Source organism: Lonchura striata, chromosome 2 (genome assembly GCF_046129695.1).
Source record: "Lonchura striata isolate bLonStr1 chromosome 2, bLonStr1.mat, whole genome shotgun sequence".
Lineage (NCBI taxonomy): Eukaryota > Metazoa > Chordata > Aves > Passeriformes > Estrildidae > Lonchura > Lonchura striata.
The window spans coordinates 52,515,850-52,536,123 of NC_134604.1; the positions used below are offsets into that span (position 1 = coordinate 52,515,850).

General features: G+C 33.9%; 1 long non-coding RNA gene across 1 annotated transcript in view; it reads right to left on the reverse strand.

Annotated features, from left to right (window-relative positions):
- The window catches only part of LOC116183654 (uncharacterized), a 123,471-nt gene that overhangs the window by 38,637 nt on the left and 64,560 nt on the right, over positions 1 to 20,274 (reverse strand). The window contains exon 2 of the long non-coding RNA XR_004148320.1: positions 14,249 to 14,332. This is a non-coding gene — a long non-coding RNA (uncharacterized LOC116183654). The remainder of the gene's footprint in view (positions 1 to 14,248; positions 14,333 to 20,274) is intronic.

Below are 20,274 nucleotides of genomic sequence, written 5' to 3' on the forward strand. Positions count from 1 at the left end.
TCAGGAGGTTCTTTCTATCTGAGCATTAGAAAACATTTTTTCACTTTGAGGGTGATTGAGTATCAGCACAGGTTGCCTAGAGAGGTTGTGGAGTCTTCCTCCTTAGAGACACTGAAAAGCAGTGCAGATATACAGTCCTGAGCAACTGGCTCTAGATTGACCCTGCATGAGCAGGGGTTGGACCAGATGATTTCCATCAGAGATCCATTCACAACCACGCAATTCTGTGATTGAGCAGATTCAAGAGTTGCAATAGCAGACCTATCTTTACAGATGAAGATACCTTTGTTGGCCTGGTCAGCTGTCTTGTTTCCCAGCACATATTTTATCTTTACTATGAAGTCACCTGGTCTAGTGATTGCCATCTTCTCCCCCTCACCCCCAACTGAAAAGGTCTCATTTTCAAGAGAAACCATTTACTACTCATCATCACATAACTAATTCCTTCTGTGTCTTTCAAACTGATAGTAAAAAAGTAGATTTTTATGTATTTCTAGCAAATATCTAACTTCTCTAGAAGATTATATGTGCTTTTGCAAGGTCTTACATAAGAACATACTACAAGCCAATATCTCTGACCTGTTGCTGCCTCAATATCATGAAAAGTAGACAATCACTATGATAAGGACAATTTAAACATGTCATACAAAATTAAATAAATTATTCTTGAAATTTGCCATATTCTCTTTACTTTGTATTTGGCAATTAGTAACTTAAATAATCTTATTGAATTTTAAAGAATAACTATGAACAAGATAAAATTCACCAGATTAAAAATTTCAAAATATAGCATTATGAGAATAAAAACGTTTGGGGTTTTTTAAAGTGAAACACATGCCATATTTATCTTCTTAAATATTTCTTAGAGGTGAAGATTTGCTATCAGGAAAAAAATTAATATATGGAAAGAATCTAATTTTCACCTGCTGATAATAATGTCACTGAAGTGTTGAATATAATTCCCTAAAACAGGGAATGTACATCTGCTGTGAAACATATTCCAGCAAATGTCCTGTAAATTTTACAAAAAAGTCTACTTCCTTCAGTAAGAGATTAAAGAGAGCAATTGATCAACTAAAAAGGAAACAAGATTGTGTGCTGATGAGAAAATGCGCCCACAGAAAAAAAATAATTAAAAGTTATTTGGTCATAAGATGGATTTAAAAAATACTGTTATGATAAAAGGTATGCTCAACATTTCAGAAATAGTAATCACAAGTGAGCACGCAAGGCTGCTACAAATATCAACTTTTCAAACACTGACCCTTTTAAATGCAATGCCTTGAAATTAGAACAACTAACATTTCAGATTTATGCAGCAAGAAAAAAATGTCAAAAATACCATTCATAGCTTTGAACTTGCCAAAACACAAATGCAGAAACTTGGTCTTTCAGATGTGATTTTTCTGAAAATAAGTTCCCAACCCAAACCTGTTCTATTTATTTCAAAAAGACTGTATTTTCTCTCTGAACATCTCAAGACTAGTAATAAAAAATAAATGGAAATTACATTACTTATTTTTTTCTGATCATAACCTGTCTCTAATTAGCTGTGGCTGGATAGTTTGGAATGAATAATTTCAGCTGAGCAGGGGAGCCTAGCACAATGATTTCTGACTGAACTGCTGTGGAAGAGTTTGTTTTGCTCCGTTAAACTGTTCCCCTGAAATTAATGTGTCAACAGTAAACCACTTTTTAAAAGCTACAGGAGATGTCCAGTGATCTACACTGGTCAGAATTCATCTGTCTCTTTTAAAGGCTTTGTCTCCTATGGCTCTCAGTACAATTAGAGAGAGAGAAATGTGTACTGCCAGAATGTGATTCAGCCTACAAGCTAGGATGTTCCTAAAAGCAGTTATGACCTTGGTAGTTAAACTCAGTTGATGTGAAACTTATCCCTACCCATACTGCTTTTGAACTCTTGAGCTCTTTGCTATTCATGGCGAGTATGAAATCTCAACCTTCTGCACAGATGTAGTGCTTGTACTCTCTCTCTCTCTCTCTTAAAATAGCTTGTACATTTCCTTTTTTTTCTCTCTTCATCTATTTCAGAACAGTTTTAGGATTACTTCCAGTAATAATCCTTTGAAAAAATGATGATGAGGGCTTTTTTTCATTAATTGATTAAAAACCATCCTTAAAGATGTTTTATTCAGTAATGAGAACACCATATAACAGCAAAAGTGTAACACTACACAGTATACAACTGTATTCTATGAATTATTATAGAGGTTTTGTCAAGCAAAAAATGCAGATTCATACAGAGTGTATTCTGATGAAGATGTCATTTCTCTGCCAGAAACAGATCTGTGCAATCAGATTTTCTTTCTATACAGTATTCATAGAGTTCCTTTGCATCATCAAAACAAGCTTTTTTGGTCTCAGAAAAAATGCAGCTCACTGTAGTAACATGCTAGGAAAACACCTGCTGTGTCTAAGATGAACAAAATTTATTAATTTGTCATTAAGCAAGCATGTCATGTTAACTTCTACATGGGAATGAGCATGCCTTTTTTTTTCCTGTTCTGAAGAATGTTCATATCTTTCCTACCAATAAGTTATTTGTAGAAAATAAACTCATCAATAAAAAAATTGTTAAAATGATAGTTATGTAATTTATAATTAATTTATAATTATGCACTTACTGAAACTTTGTATTAAAATGTATTTAAATTGTTCCATTTTGTACAGACCTAATGTTATTGAGTGCACTACAGATGAAAAACAGCTTTAAAAAGAACTTTCCAAACTATCATGTTTAATTGGAATCATTATGACACTAGTATGTAGTTTTGTGCTGAATTATTGCAGACCAGAGACGATGATTCAAAAGCAGTATACACCCTGTAGTGTCTCTTAATTAAGATAAAAATCTTCTAATTTATGAAGATTTTCTCTCTGCTTTTTTTTTAAAGCCATCATATCACCTGAAATATTTTAGCTTTAATTTTACTCATTCTGTTGAGCCAGAGTAGTAATTTAAGCAAGTAACAGATTAATGGTTTCCTTTATTCCCCCCAGAGGACATTTGCCAACAGCTTAAACTAATTCAGGTCAAACTTGGAGCTAAAATAACTTAATAGTATCCATTTAAGAAAGGATGCCAGTCATTCTTTTGTTTTGCTAATGATATTACATAGTGGCATATTCTGAAACGTAGGAAAATCTGCAGAGATTAAGAGTATTATTCATATTCATATTTCACTATAAAATCAGGTCTTTAAGTACAAATCTTTGTGCCAATCTGCTCTATTTCAATGCTTGGGGGAAACACTATATCTGTCAAGTAAATTTTCTAACAGAGCTTAAATCAAATGTCAGGATAAAATTTGTACTCATTCTCTTTATGGACATATCTTTATAAGCATGTTTAATACTCAGAGGAGATTTGCAAATAAATAGTTAAAAGAAACTTGTATCTGTTTTGCTCAGCCAGCAGTTTGAAACTCAGAAAGTGCTCCTCAGTGTGAATAAAATGTACTGGAAAACAAAATTTTACTTTATAATTGGGATATCTGAGACTCCTGCTTGCAGCAAACATCTTGCTGACAAAATACTGATAGAATAATGCCCTATGTAACATACTATTAAAAAAGCTGCATTTAATACTGCACTGGCATATTAGTAGAGGCTAGTTTGTGTTTCCTTCCCTGCATATCTTACTGAGAGGAAAAGTACAGTTTTATGTGCACAGAACAAAGGAACACGTCTGAACTGTGACAGCTAAATGATACGTAGAAATAATTTGTACTAAGGTATGAGAACCAGTTAGAGATAATCAATATTTGTAAACAATGTAACTTTGGCTGTTCTACATAGGAAAACTTAAGTCAAATTTTGGTGTAAATTTGTAATTGCCCGACTGTCTTTCAGTGTTTTATTGCATAGGGTACATATATATAGTATATTTTAAAAACATATCTGCGATCTCTGATCTTCCTAGCATAACAAAGATCCCAAATAAATGACTGTTAATTCTCAGCAAGGTTTGTTAACTTGGACCTGGCACTATAATATTGTGGTCATGGAGGTTTGAGCTCGTTGTGAAGCTTAGGCAGAGCAAGATCAATGTGTTCTTATTTATGTGGTATCGTACTTCGTCTGAGTAAACTTTGGTCCTACTTAATATTTTAATTTCTTCTGGAGATGTGTATCAAGGAGATTATTGCTCTGTCTATCTGGCCTATATGATAATCAATATCTTAATGCTAATATTAGCACTATAAACCAGTGTTTAGTTCTTCTTCTTCAACTTTGGAAAGTGTTAGATTTAGATAGTTACATCCTGCTTAGGACAATTTCATAAAATATTTTAAAGACACATACTAGAGAAGACAATGTGGTTCCTGCAATAAGAAGTGAAAAGATCTTTTTTAAAAATTTGTCTACCAACAGTAATTTTTAAAGATATTTATGACTAAGTGGGTTAAATATGGTTCAACATTATTGGAATTTTTTTTAAATTATTTTTGTCATAGTAATAAGTCAGAATTATTTTTTGCTATTGTTGAGGAATTGTAACGTATTGCCTTCATATTCTAAATGTTTTTCCCAGGAGATTGTCTATTTTCATAGTTACCCTTTTCTCCCATTTTTGCCAACTACTATTTAATTTTTCTTTTTCCTTAGTGTAAACACTTTCAACTAAATGTCAGCATCATGAATGAGGTCAGTGCAAGATAAGGAGGTGTTATCTGAATATATTTAATGGCAGAACATTGATTCACTTCAGCTTATAAGCAAAAAATATCAATTTATTTATCACTATATTGCAATATATACTGCAATACAATTATTGGGAAATCTCTGGTTAATATTCGTCTGTACTAGCAAATCAAATATTAATATTTTTGAGCATTAAGCTAATATAGAACATCCCCTACACATGCTAGTTAGCAAGGCCTCAGAAACATATGGTTTCATGCAGGCTGCCTACTACACAAGTGATGGATCTCCCAAATTCTGAGCATTCCTGCGAATACTTCTAGCAGCCACAAGTCTGTGAAAGAGCCTTCTAGCACTTCTGCAGTAGGGATGATTGACCTGCTGAGTGATGTTGAATTTATCAGCATAGCCAGGGAGTCCTTGGCATTCTTGTATTCTGCTACAACTGATAATATATTTACCCCAGCACTTTGTGTTTTTGTTCTCCTGCTGACCCACCCATATGTCAGGTGGGTTTTGTTGTTTTGATTATTGGAAAGACTTCTGTTTGTACTTTCATAAAGACAAATAAACAGAGAACATCCATATTCCACTCAGTGACATAAAACTCAACAGATTCCTAGCTCAGATATAGATATTGAATAATTTCTTAAACTTAGTATCTTATACATCTACTGGTAAAAATCAGGCAAATACAAAGATATGGTATTTTCTGCATTATTTTTGTATTTTCTAACCACTGGCATTTGAAAAAAAAAATCCACTCAGTCCTATTTAACCATAAAACCACAAGTCCTATGTGCTGAATTTCAGAATATGCTTCACAGTTGTGAGTTTCAGGAAGATAAAACTAAATCCTTCCAAAGTCTAGGTTGTCTTACTTTCTGAAAAGCTGTCTTCCACTCTCACCTGTTCTTTGAGCATAGCAAGTAGGACTTCTATCCAGTGCCTAAGCCTGGGGAAAACCATTCTTGAAAATGCGTGCGCACGCATCAGCCATTTTGGTTGGTATTACAAATTGCTCTAAATTGCAAACTGTTTGAAAGATAAACATTATTCATCCTTATAGGGCCAAATTTGACCTTGTGCATCTAAGCTGTCTTTTAGTCAGTGAAAGATTTGTAGGGCCCTCAGGATTTCTCCTGTGTAGCAGCCTGGACTGCTACAAGTCCAGGGTAAAGAAGCAGAAAGGGCCTTTGCATGGTACCACAGATGTTTAATTCAGCTCTGCAGTGAGCTGGTCAGGGTTCCCCAGCACACACAGGTCTCAGCTCTCACTGCCCCATCCAGAGGGGTCTGGGGGTGAACCTGGTCTCTGGGCACTGCAAAGATGAGGGCCAGTCAGGGAACTGGGAGGAAGTGGCTCAGGGACATAGGAGCAGGGAAAGGAGGAAATGGCGTCTAAACATTTTTGAGGGAAGCTTCTTGTGTCTCCCTAAACCAGGGAAATGTCCCTCAGGGTCTCTATTGTCCTGGTTTTGTACCTACAGGATTCAGTGACAAATACACCATTAATTTCAGTCAGAACTGTTTCAAACCTACAATACACCTTTAAATATTCCTGCTTTTAGCTCATTTGCAGAGATATTCTAATTAAGTGATATCAATAATGATACAGTAGTAGAAAATTATGCAAAATTGCATACAATATTACATGTGGTCACATGGACAACCCATGTATAATTCCTTTTAAAAATGAATATTTTCAAATAAAGAAGATCTGGTAGTCTTGATATTTCCCTAAAAAACAAAAACAAAACAAAGACCCCAAACAAACAAATAAAGAAGCTGATTTCATATTAATAAAATAAAGAATCTGATCCTATAATAGAGTGTGTGCAAAGCAGTTGTCATAACCTCAGCTGTGGCCACAGGTGGCCACATGTGAATTGCCATCTTACACTTTCTGTGTCATAAAAGAAGAAATTAGCATGTTTAGGCAGTGCCTTTCTCTAGTCAGTTTTAGACTTCTGATTCAGAATTTGTCATGTCCCTTGAGTACTAATTTGTCTCCATTTATTACGGAAGGTGTTCAGATTGGTACGTCAAACTATCTGTCATATAGATATTTAGGTTTGGTCGAAGGAATTCCATCCCAGATTTCCAAAAGAATACTTGCATTTGAAGCTTAGGACACTCTAGTACCAAGAAAAGACAGATTCTTACTGTGCATTCAATCTCACCACTGACATTGTTTTGTATCCTTAAATAGTATTAAACTTTTTGACAGTTTTAATTAGTGTGTCGATAATTCTTGTTCTTTAAAATAAGCAGGGTCTAAATAATTAGTGAGCTCTAAATAATTCAGGTAGAAGAGATATTGGGGGCCTTCTAAAGACCATAATCTATCAACAATTGTGAACATTAACATCAGGCATTCCAGTCATCTTTCTAATAAGAATATTAAATATGCAGACAGATCCAAAAGATGAAAGTAGAGATCTGACCTCCATTCAGCAACATAAATAATTAATCCACCTGTCTATCTATCTATCATCAATCTACTAAACTCAATGCTTCAGCTTGTTCTGTAAGTTTTATAGAAAGAGAGGACTTGGGGAGTTAAAGAAGTTTGTAACTAGAGCAATGCAGTTTGAATAAACCTTTCTCAATTGCACTTGATCTTTTCAGCAGAATCATAAATCATTTTTTTCTTGTACTTGTGCTGATTTCCACTTTTGACTCAAGGCTAACAGGGTTGAAAATGTAGTTTGCTATCCTGAGTGTTTTGTTTGCTGTAGTGTTATATACAAATGCTTTTCTTCTTTTTTTGCTTCCATTGTCTCAGTGTTAGAAATAGTATTCAGCAAGAATAGCACATTCCATGTAAGATCCTATAGTGCTATTCACAAACAGGACTAGTTTTTAAAAAATCTGAATTTTTTTGGCTTCTTTGAATTGGGAAAAATTCTTGTGAGGAATCAAATCCACTGAAGTGGGTAGCTCTCAGGGTTCTGTGGTCAAGATGACCCCGAGATCATAAAAAGTCTTTACCTCCCAGCCCCACAGCCAAAGAAGTCCAGATGCATCAGTTTTGTTTCTCAGGGTTGTTTATTTTCTCTTATCTATAACATTCTTTCTCTGTCCTGCTTAAGCTCTGTCTAGCAAGTTGGATCGTGACATTCTGCCCACCCTCTAGGGTGGTGTTTACATTTTATACTATGAACTATGTGTACTTTATTTACGATTAATTCCCAATACCTATCACCTATGTTAGACAGTGTGTCTCTACTCTAAACCAATAAAAATTGTCACCACCACAGTGAAAGATGGAGGGCAAGAAGAAGGAGAAGGACAAGACATGCCCAAATTCCTCCATCTTGCCTCCTGAACCCCATTCTAAAAAACACCAAAATTCTACTTTTTTACCCTATGTTACATCATCTCAAACTCTTGTGACCTGTAAATCTTCACACAAAGTTGGCAGTTTTCCATGGGCTAAAATCAAAGCCACACTTGTTTTTGACTTCATGTCAAGGTCTCTGAGCCCCCTGCCAGGGTCTCAAGACAGCCAGGGCAGCCAGAGGGATGTCCTGGGTTCCCACAGGTAGGCAGTTACTATTTGGGAGCCTGTTGTAAAGGTCCTTTCAACAGTATCTTCATGTGAATTATCTGAGATTTTCAAACTGCTCCAATGAATTTTTATAATCAAGATGTTTGATGTCCCTATGTGAACACTTGAGAAAATGTATGACCCTTTTTGTTGTAGTATTTTAATCTGTGTACAGAACCTCTGTTGTCTGTCTTTGCTACATGCAATAGACTGCTGTGGGACCAGACCTTCATAAGCAGAAGCAGTTGTTTTATATTATTTATACATCTTTTGGTCAAATCTTCATCAAGTCTCTGATGCTGCCAGATTTCCTGCTCAGGAGGACCAACACAATCAAGGGCATAAATAGCATTTACCAACTAGTCTGCGCATAGCCTGGGAAATGTCTGTGACTGTCCAAAACTCCCACTTTCTTCAGCAGTTAATTAAATGCTTTGTTTGACAGGGGCTAGAAGTTTGGTCAATCATCTTGTTTCAAGTCAGCCTGCTGTTTCAAATCAGTTCATTGTCTCATGCAAAGACTAGCCAGAGAGTTTCTAAGACCACTGAGAGTGCATAAAAGAATACCCAGCCAAACAACAGTTATAGATGTAGGGAAAACTTGAATTTCATCCTTATATCACTCTCATAAGTTAAATTCCATGCCAACAGAAATACACAGATTACTTGAACAGATAAATGCATAAAACACAGATGAGTTAAAAATACTGTTCAGGGATACTTCTTGAAAAGAGGAGTCTTTCAATGCTTTGCAATCCTTATTCCCCTTTTCTGTACTAGACAGAATAGATGAAGATCACAAAGCTCTGAAAATAATAAAGCCAGAGGTTTCTACCCAACCACATGCATCTATCACTATGCCAGTCCACTTCAGGAATGTATTTACATTTGTGTTTTAAAAAGTGAAGGATAAATTTGTGCCTTTTAAAATATCTCTTAGTACTTATACATACTCTTAGAGGGTTTCTCAGCTATGGTCCTATTCAGATTGCAGTAATAATACTTCCATTCCTATTATTATGGACAACCTTTTCTAAATATGAACAATTATTAATAAACAAAAAACCAAAAAACCAACCAAACAAAAAACCAAAAAAAAAAAAAAAAAAAAAAAAAAAAGAAGCCCAGCCCAGTTAGCTTTATCTAATTTGTATTAATTATATTCTGTATTCCATTTGTTTTGTGTGTCATTGAATACATTTGGGGAAAAGATAATTTTTTTTTGTTCCTACACACATTTTTTCATTATAATTGTTTCTATTACAGAACTAATTAAATATCTTAAAGTTCTCTCCTTTAAATGTAATTACCTTTTAATGAAATGTATACATATTTCTCACTATTACTGCTTAGCCTGTAGCTACTTTTTCTATTTTTCTTCCACTTACTGCTACAATTACGCTTTGCACTTAAATAATGCTATTAATATCGGAATTTTGACAGAGGAAAAAAGTTCACTCTAGCTATACACATTGAATAATCACAGGGTATTATATCTTAGATTTCAAGAAACAAGTCTCAAATTTCTCTACCCTGATATTTTGATGCCTGGTTTAGAACATTTTATCTGTGCTTACTGAGTATTTACATGTCTTAAATTTCTCTGGAAATGCTAATTTAATAATCAGTCCAACAAAATGTCTTCAGACTGGAGGAATCTAGAAGGGTTTTCTAAGGTCAGGCTATCTGACTTATTACTGACTTGTTCCCCTACACTGCAAACAATCTTCTAAACTTACCATAACCAAAACTGGATAACATGTATCTTAACTGTAAGATACATGATGTGGACACCACTTTAAATTGTTTCAGATTGCAAAATTTAACCAACAGCCCTCTGAAACTGTCTTGAAAATGCAGACTCTTGTGTCTTGACTATGGAAGTGAGTATAAGACATTATTTTCCTGACTGCTAGAACTTTCCTTCTTCTTTGTGTAAGCACTGTCTCATGTGGTTATTAAGTCTTGGGCCTAACACTGGAGATAAATTCTGGCTGTAAACCATTACAAAAAGTTTGATGGTATACTCTTTCTGCAGCTTGTTCTCTAAACCTTCAACAGAGACTTCTGGGTACAAGTTATGCTGTGAGGTTATGTTTGAGAGGGTGTGGGAAGCATGAACTACCTCATTTATTAATAAGATAATAATAACTCCATTAATTTCAAAAGATAATGGCAGAGATTAATAACTGCTTTGACATTAATGACTGGAAAACATGCTGGTTTTGAAAAGTAGTGTGATAGAAAGAGTGAGCAGCATTTATTCACCTTCAGAGGTACTTATATCACATAATGTGAAATCTCAGATTGGGCAGTATCATTCCTTACTAGAAAAAAAACTTTGCATTTCTAATTTGGATGAATACAACAGAGGAAGAAAAATCTCAGATTTTGTAGCAGTGATAGAGAATTATATTAATTCTTTATGTCTCATACTGTCAGATGGTTTAAAATTTAATAATCAGAAATGTAGATGAGCATTTGAAGGCTATTATTCCTGGTCATCAATGCTGAAGAGCCAATAAAATATATTCTGAAGTTACTAAGAGATTATTTTCTGTCTTCTTATGAAAGAAATACTTGCTATTTCAAAGTCTGTACTGAAACCAGTTCCAATCATTAAGTAATCTTAATCAGAATAATCTTGAGCAAGTTTTTTTTTTTTTTTTTGCCAGGCTAAATGTCAAGGCCAAAACCAAACTATTGAATCCTTCTATTTTTAATTGGATGCACAGTGAGGCATGAACATACACAAAATGCAGAAATAATGTTTGAAAGTGTAAATTTATTCCAGGCTAGCTTTCTAAATGTTTGAAAATACATGAAACTAAAACTGCATAATCTCTTTTATGCATGTATAATAGTACAGGTATTATAGACTTACTGTTGTTAAGATCTGGAATAATTCTTCAACTATATACTTTTCTCTTTTGACATGTACAAATGCTCTAAATATGCATAGAGAGTTCAGAAAAATTCATTGTAGATCTCGTTTCAGTGTAGCTCTAATGTGGATTGAGGATATGGAATGTTACCATGACAGAAGTAAGAACATATCCCCTGCCTGTCTGTTTTTACAAGTTGAACACAAACAACATCAGCTAAAATAAGGTAGAGAGCTATAGTTTAAAACTCATCAAGAGCATGTTAAATTAATGTGGTTTTGTCTATACATGAAGAGTAAATAAGTTTAGCACTTTATTCTCCTGCTAATATGCAGGAAGTTATATGGCTGTTCACTTTGATTTTACTTGGAGCTGCAGTGTACACTGAACCAAAAGAGAAGGTATTACAAATATTTGATAAACAATGCTTTGTGCAAAGTTTCTTCCTCTTCAAAAGCTCTCCACGAGAAAAAGATACTGGCAATTTACTTTTACTGTAGTAGATCTCACTTAGGAATAAATGTGTGAGAATGATGGCTGAAGATAGATAAGGTCTCTGTGCCTTCCTTTTTTAAAACTAAAGAAAACATTAGTGATGAAATTTTTAATGCTCTGCCTCTCTAATTTGTACAGTTGGATGCATTTAAGGCATATTTTCATATAACTACAGAGTACAAAGTGCTTACTTTGTGCTTTTTGTTCTGCTGCCCCACAGAGATGTCAGGTGGTTTTTGTTGTTTTGATTATTGGAAAGGCTTCTATTTGTTCTTTCATAAGGACAAATAAACAGAGAACAGCCATATCCCACTAAATGACATAAAACTCAGCAGATTCCTAGCTTAGATATAGATGTTGAATGGTTTCCGATACTCAGTAGATTCCACATCTGCTGCTAAAAATCAGGCAATTACAAAATATACGGTACTATCAATATTATTTTTGAGTATTTGAGTAGTTTATTTGGAGTGTTTTTTCTTCTCAATGACAATAAGTTTACTTTCAATTTCCTCATATTCCAACTGCCATTTACACATTTTCTCAGGGACAACTATTCTCAGATTCAACGGTACAGAGTTCCCATTTCACAACCTGTCAAAAGGCTACTCAGGCAGAAAAAATCAACCCATAGGTACTCTTTGTAGACTGAAAATTAACCTACTCATAATTGTCTCCTCATGGAAATTATCAATTCACTGATTGCTGAAAAAGGTTGCCAGTGCTAACTGAAGTTCTCAATGATCACTGAAAAAAAAAAAAAAAAGTAATGCCAGTAGCCTCTATTTCATATGAGCTCAGTAAATGTTGACTTTGTTCATACTCACTTGCACTGGCTGCATAATCATTTATCTTTTTTATCTAATTATAAATCCAGTAACCAAATGCTTGAGTCCTGTATTTTGAAGCCACACGACAGGATTACTTTCACTTAACCTTCATTATTTACAATGTAGCTTTCCACATATGAGGTAGTTATCCTAAGCTTCCTTTTTACAGCAGAGAGCTAATCACTTATTGATATTATTCATCTGACCTGTGTTAGACATCAGTTTTAGGATAAATCTACAGCTGCTCAGATTAATGCTAGCTAATGTGACTTTATCATAGAGTAGTAAGAGTATTAGAGACTTAGAAATTAATGTAAATATTTCTAATATTTATCTTCAAGCCTCCTTTGATGAAATGCAGAAAATTAGAACTTTTAATGTCTTTTCTGACAGAATATGCTAATAACAGAAAACTGCATAGACCAGACTCTCTGGGTTAATCAGGGTTCTCCATAAGCTGTGGAATCCAGTGACTATTAAAGATTTTTAATTTCTGCTCAATTTTTTCCTATTTATAGTTATAAACCTATTATTAAGAAGAATTTATTTCCTGGATTATTTTAAACGACAGATTCAATACAGTGGAGTATAAGATTCAGTTATATTTAACCTTCCTTCTAAGTGGTTTGACTTGATGATCTGACCTCTTAATCAAGGATTTTATGAATATGATGAGTTGATGTCTATGTTTCTTAAATATTAATGTCAACAATTTATAGAACTGAAGAATTTTTCCACCAATGTCTTAAAATGGTAATTCTGATGCTCAAGTGAACTAACTATATTAATATGACAGCAGTATTTCCATGTGACTCTGCACTAAATCTGAGATTCCTTTCCAGCAAAAAATATTATATTACATATCAACTCAATTTAAAGAAATGGAAGCAAAACATTAAATTGGTATTCAGTTAAACAGCAATGCAATTTTTGTAGGATTAGGTATCAATTGAAATCTGTTATACAACACATGCACATTATCCAACCCTTGCTTTCTAACAGTAGCTGCCATAACTACTAAAATATTTTCCTGTAGGTTTCCTGATTCAGCAGTCATAAATATGCACAGCAGTCATAAATACTGTTATATGTGAAAAATTACAAGTTGCTACAAATAGTGTAAAAAGCTACAAGATGCCATATTTTTTCCAACATGTGGTAAAGGAGGGATGGGTACAGGTCAGCGAATACTATTACTTACTAAAGACTCACACATATAAAGAGTTTTAAATAGATGTCTTTCCTACTCTTGCCAATCCATGGTAAAATTCAGACCATTGAATCTACTGTTTATCCTTGGGACGTTAATGTCTAAAGACAATGATTTTCCCCAACATTATTTGTCTAATGGTCTGTTCCTTGTCAGTCTGCTTGCAGCTGGTCTTCAAAGACTTAAGAGATGACCAATTCAGCCCCTTTCATTGTACAATAATCTTTGAAAAAAATGAACACAAGATCTCACCAATAAGTCCTAAAATAAAAAGAAGTCTACAGAGATCACTATTACTCACCAGATGGGGCATGGAGAGACAGTCAACCTATGTGTAAAACTCCAAAATAAATATCAAGGATGTGATTCTCTGGAAATCCATATACAATATAGAGTAAGATGACTGAAAGAAGTGCACCTTAAGGTGTATTCTTCTCCAACATAATTGCTGTTGGGCTAATTTTTAGTGCTTGTTATCCAGAATATTAAATTTTGTAGGCCCCCTCTTGAATATTCAGCTACTATATCTGTATAAGGATGCCAGGCGTTCTACTCAGTCCTCTAAACCTTATGAGATAATGTGTATAAATTATATAACACAGATGCTGACCTTTTTTTCTATCTGTAAGTAGGATTTTTCTTGCTTAACTCTTCAAGATTCTTCCAAGTTTCTTCAGCTTTCTGTGGAAAGTTTCTACAGGGGAAGAAAAACATGGCACATATTACAGATAATTGTATATATAAGAGAGAAGAGAGTGGTGTTTGTGCAAGAAGACTAAACAGCAGAATTATTTAACTTGCATATTTGAATTTGTAAATACAAGTTTATAAACAGGACAACTTCAAAATAAAGCCTCAAAATAATTTGTCAAATGGAGCAAAAATACCAGAGGGGGAAAAAAGCCACATAAAGATGGAAAAAAAATTTTTAAAGTTTGAGATGTATTCATTAGAATTATCTACTCGATCTTTTCTTCATTGCTTATCACCCAGCATGTTCTTCTGAATCCCAAATCCACAAAACTTATCAATTACTGTTAATTTAGTCAGGTATAAACTGCATAACTTCCTAAGGTCTGTAAGGTTTGTGTAGATATTGCACATTCAGTATTTTGGCATTATGGCTTCTGTGAGGGCTCTGCTACTGGTTGGCCAAAAGAGTCAAAGGTGTTTGCATGAAAGCAGTTGACCCTGAATGTATCTTGGCTGAGGTACCCACTTTTCTTTATGCAAGGAATAGAACCCCAGCCAAAATATTGGAGATGTTACAAGAAACTTAGATAAATTTAACTTTCAGTTCTTATTCCACGGCAAAGAAGAGAATGCAACTTTACAAAAGTAATCTCTCACTGCTTCTTCCCTCACTGCAGCCTATGGCTGTAAAATTCAGGAATAAAAGGGTTAAAAGATTTTATTTTTTTTCTTAAAATGTCAGCATGTTCTATATTTCTTCCTCCCAAAGAAGAGAAAAGTGCTTCTGTATACTGAGTAAAATTTTATTTGAACATTCAGCAAAGTAAATGATTACTTTGGATAATGTTTTATAGTGATGTCAGCTAATAGACTTGATTAGAACTGAGTCAGCAAATAGTTTTCCTTTTTCCTTTACAAACTCGAGTACATGGAAATGGCTATAAAATGCTGAGAATGGACAGCAAAAATGTGTCTCTTTTTGTCAATGTGTAAAATTCCAAGTCAGGAAGAAGTCCATCTTGCCTTATAGGGTGAGTTGTTGTAATTGCTTATAATAAGATAAAATATTCAAAACTACCTTCTGTCTCATACAGAACAAAAAAACACATTTGTGTGGTTTCTCTCAAACTAACTCTGCCTTCTTTCCCCCAATAGAAAAGGGTAAAATATTTGTGCATCTGCATGTATTTGAGATGATTGTATTTCTGAGATAAATTAAAGTCTGGTATTTTTCTTGCTAATGAGATAGTTATTTGAACTTCAGATTTAATACCAACTTCTTCTGTGTCTAATTTTTTTATCTATAAACATGTTGGAAACCTTTAGAAGGGAAATAAATATTTGAATGCCTAAGAAGCATGCCCACTTCAGGAAAGATGATGTTTCTTTTCTTTATATATCATTATTGTCTAAGATCCTGATCTAGACTGGACCCCCTCAATACTTGAAATAATGTATTCCACTGTATTTATTTTCAAAGATATTTTCACTGCAGTTCCTAATGCATTGTTTCATATGGTCTACTTTTTTCACGTATTTTAATGTCATATACCACTTGTAATGTCTTTTTTTTCTCCCCACACAATTACCTTAGCAGTGAAGCAAGACTTGAAAAGGTGTTCTTCTGATCACCTTTCAGTCCAGTAGAGAGAAAAACTTCTTTCTGCTGGACTGAAAGAAAGTACTATTAAAATTTACTGTGAATAAGGGAAATATTCCAATCTACATTATGCCATATTCAGAATAAGTAAGATGAATTTAGATTAGCTGGAACAAGAACTTTGTATGTTGTTTGATTGTTTCACAGCAGGAAACAAAAATTTTGCATGTGGAACACGCAGAAGGGAGGAAAGTAGCAAGGAGATAGGCTGTATTTTAGCTGCAGAACTGAATAAAGATACCTTTTTAAAAGAGCTACAGGATCTCTACACACTTATAAAAACTTATGAAACCTCTTGGTTTTGAGTATAGAATTTAGGGTCAAATTATCATCCATGAATGATTGCTTTGATTTCTTCATTTACATGCAATGGGCATTTGACACAATCATTTGACATCATTTCAACTTATTGTTAAAATGGAATTCTGATATACAACTGCATATTTGAAAATTATTTTGCTGTTTTTTTCTTTTCATAAAACCAAAGGTTAAAATTAAAAATGGAAAATCTCATCTCACAGTAGACACTGATTTAGAGGAAAAAAGTTATTGTGTCCATTTTTAGTAATTTCAGCAGATGCTGATAACATTTTAGCAAAAAAATCAGGTTTATGACATCCAAATGCAGAGGCCAAAACACTGGCCTCCTTATCATAGGTAAATTTTTCACTTAGTTATGTATTATTTTCCACATGTTCACAAAAAACTTTACAAATGAGTAAAGAAAACTTCCAAAGGGAATAAAGGAAGGAATTAATAATTAGTCCGTCTGACTCAAAATATAACAGATATAAGATAGAACTACAATATTACTAGTAAAAAATTATTTTGTCTACACACTCTTAAGGTGTAAGTATTGCCAAATGTGCTAGAAAGGCCAGATGTTGTGTAGTACTTAGTGTGCTTTTAAGGGATGCTCTTATAAACAAACAACTAAATTAACACAAACTCTTATTTGTTGTTCTAATTCCTGCTCAATAGCTACTGGTGGTTTTAACTATCAGTTCAAAAAGTATTTCCCTGCTGTCACACAAAGAAAAGATGAGCTCTTCAAACGTAAAAGTGGATTTCTGCAAATGTTGCTGTTATTGTAGAGTTTCTTGTTTGGATTTTTCATAGTTCTAAAAAAGGTTTGTTGCCATATTAGCTATTTTGGCCATTTTGGCAGAACCCAAATGATTGCATGATCTATGCCATCAGAAAACAAACCAAAAATAAGGTAGTACACTTTGTCTGCTTCCACACCATGATGTCTGCATGCAGAGACCTGTTGGTCACTGCCTTTTAAAAACCAGAGTGTTCCTGAGAATTGTTCAGGGGGGTGATAGAGTGATAGTTGGCACAAGATAAATGTTTCTTAGAAAACATACAATTTATGTGTCTCAAAAAATAATTTCTTCAAGCAATATTAATTGTGTTGATGAACATGTAGGACTGCTGTTTTGTAGACCCAGCTGGTGTAGGTACTCTGGCAGAAAAGTTTAGTGTAAACTGTGTTACATCTAATAGCAAAGACAGTACACAGAAAACCTACTTTGGAAAAACAAGGCTAAAACACTTGCACTGGAGAGATCATAAGTGGTAATGTGCCTTTTCTATGGAATTTTAAAAAATGTTTCTTTCTCTTGTGTACTATCAGAAGTTTTCAGACTAGCAGCATGAGGGGAAGCAGTGTGTGGCAGTACCAGTGATTACAAGAAAAGTGAAACAAGGCCAGGAACTAGCAGACAGTATGAGACATTTCCTGCCAAGCTGAGAATTTTGCAAAGCAAACTTAGAGCTGGCTTCCTACTTATCAGCACCAGAGGATATCAGGACTGATGCAAATTTCATGTATAAACCTGAAATATGCATTTAACATGGCAGTCAGTGCACTGATAAAACAAAAGAGATGCAAAGGCAGGTGCTGTTTCACAGGAAAAAGCCTACAATCGTGACTGTGCAACAAGTTTCCAAGAGATGACTGAGAAAGAAGGTAAATCTAATCTGTATCCTGTAAATTCTCCAGCTTTCCCACTCCCTCAGCTATCCATTAATTTTCAGAGAAAAATGAATATCACATCAAATCTTGAAGATATGTTCTCATGTATGCAAGGATGATTCCAGAGTTTCAGCTAAAATAATTTCTAAAAGAGATGCATTCATAAACAAAAGCACTTTTCCAGTCCATGTTCTCTGTGAAATGAAAGTGATTAAAAATGCATTCTTCAATAGAAGAATGGGTTTTCAAAAAAACTGATAAAATATCAAGTTTCTTGTCTTTACCAAATACAAGTTTTCTTCTAATTCATCTTAATTCAAAAAAGCATAACTATCTTATGCACATCTTCTGTGCTTCTCAGGTATCATCACAAACCTTTATATAAGTAGTCCTTGATTTTAAAGAACTTACATAAAATCCTACCTATATAAATATTTCCCTATGCTTTATAAAATTTCTTATATGTTGAAACCTGACAAACAAGGTAAAATATCATGGCTGCTTAGTGCTCTAAATATCTAAATATTTTCTATAGCAATCCCCTTATAAAAGTTAGGTATGTGACCAGGGAAAGGAAATTAACTTGCATGTTTGCAGCTCACAGTTGATGTACACCAGAAAAGTCACTGAAGATTGCAAAAAAAAAAAAAAAAAAATACTATGTGCAAATAAGATCAGTGTTAGCCCTGCATCAGGACTAGGGTAATGCAAAGATGTCTTATATTTTCTTTCTTTTCTGAGATATAGGCCTAGGTCCAGAAAAATATTTTAATTAAAATGTGTTAATTTGTCCCTCCAAAGGTGGATAAACTACTGCATGAAACTTAGGAAATAATGTTCTGCTAAAATTGTTTTTCTATAAGGAGAAAGTTACCGCTTGAAACCATTCACACTTGTTCTGACTTGATCTTAAAAACAGGGTTACTTTTTTTTTTCTCAGTGCTTACTGCTACAAATGTACATTAATGTTGAGGGAGGGAAAAAAAAGGACTACTATTCTGCTAATTCAGGTAGGAAAAAGGGTCATCTTGGAGTAGGGTGACTGATTTCTGTCAATTATCCTTGATATTAATTCTAGTATTAGAGTGGCAATTATTATATAACATCCATTGAAATCATTGCATGAAAACAATTTCACACCAGCTTGATTACCACCTGTATTCTCCTGATAGATTTTTTTTTAAATGGTAAGCAAGAAAAAGAATTTTAAAACAAGTAAGCAATTACCCAAAACCCAAACCCCACAATATATTGTGCATTCAATGAAGGAATACTTGAGGGATCCATCCTTGAGTGACTAAAACCCAAAAATAAACTATGCCTTATGTATGATTATGTACCTCTGGTCATTGTTGTTTTATTCTATATTTTGGTCAGAATACAATAATTGTCTAGATCAGATGGAGGTGAAGGCTTGATGTGATATGAATCTCTTAGAGTCTGAATCTTCATTATTTACACTGAGAAATAAATTATATTCATTAATACTGTAGATTTTAGAAGGTTGCTCATTAGTTAAAAAAAAAAATAAAAAATTTACAGGTATGTAGAACACAGAGCAGAAAACAAGAGTCATTAGTAATCAATTGTGCTTCCAAACAGAACATATCTTACTAATCTATTACATGAACAAACAAGCCCTGGTAGAAAACCTGCATAGCAAGCATTTTAAAGAGAGAACATAATCTTTTCACAACCATTAGAACAGAAGTACTGTTGCTGTGTGAAATAGTCTTCTGTGTTCACATGTTGTTAATTCCATGATGAGGACCCAATTTAAGGGAATTCTTTAAGCTATGGCTAAAGTTAAAAAGTAAAGGTGTCAATGGGTCTGTATGTGTAAGGAAATGTTTCTGAGCCTGTTTCTTCTTCAGATCACCACGTCTGTAGTTTAATCAAGGCAATAAAAGATAACTCAGAAGGAATCAGTGACTGTTCAGAGCCTTGTTCAGTAGCTTGAGCATTTTTCGGTAGCTTTGGTGGTGTTGTTTGTACAAATAGAGAGGGCAATTTTCCTTTATACAAAATGATTCACAGTATATTTTTACACGTCTGTTTTGTGATGACATGAGCTCTCTATTGATAATATTACAGTCAAGCTCAGATGTTGATCAATATAGATATATGAATATTTGATAACTGTTCCACCCCCTTGTGCTTATTGACATCTGTAAGGATTCCAAAATCTAGAGAGTATGGCTTAGAATGAAAAAAATTGTAGAAATCATACATAAGTTATACATATAATAACAAACAAGCAAACTCCTTCTTTCTTATTCCAGGTCTAAATAAGATATATACA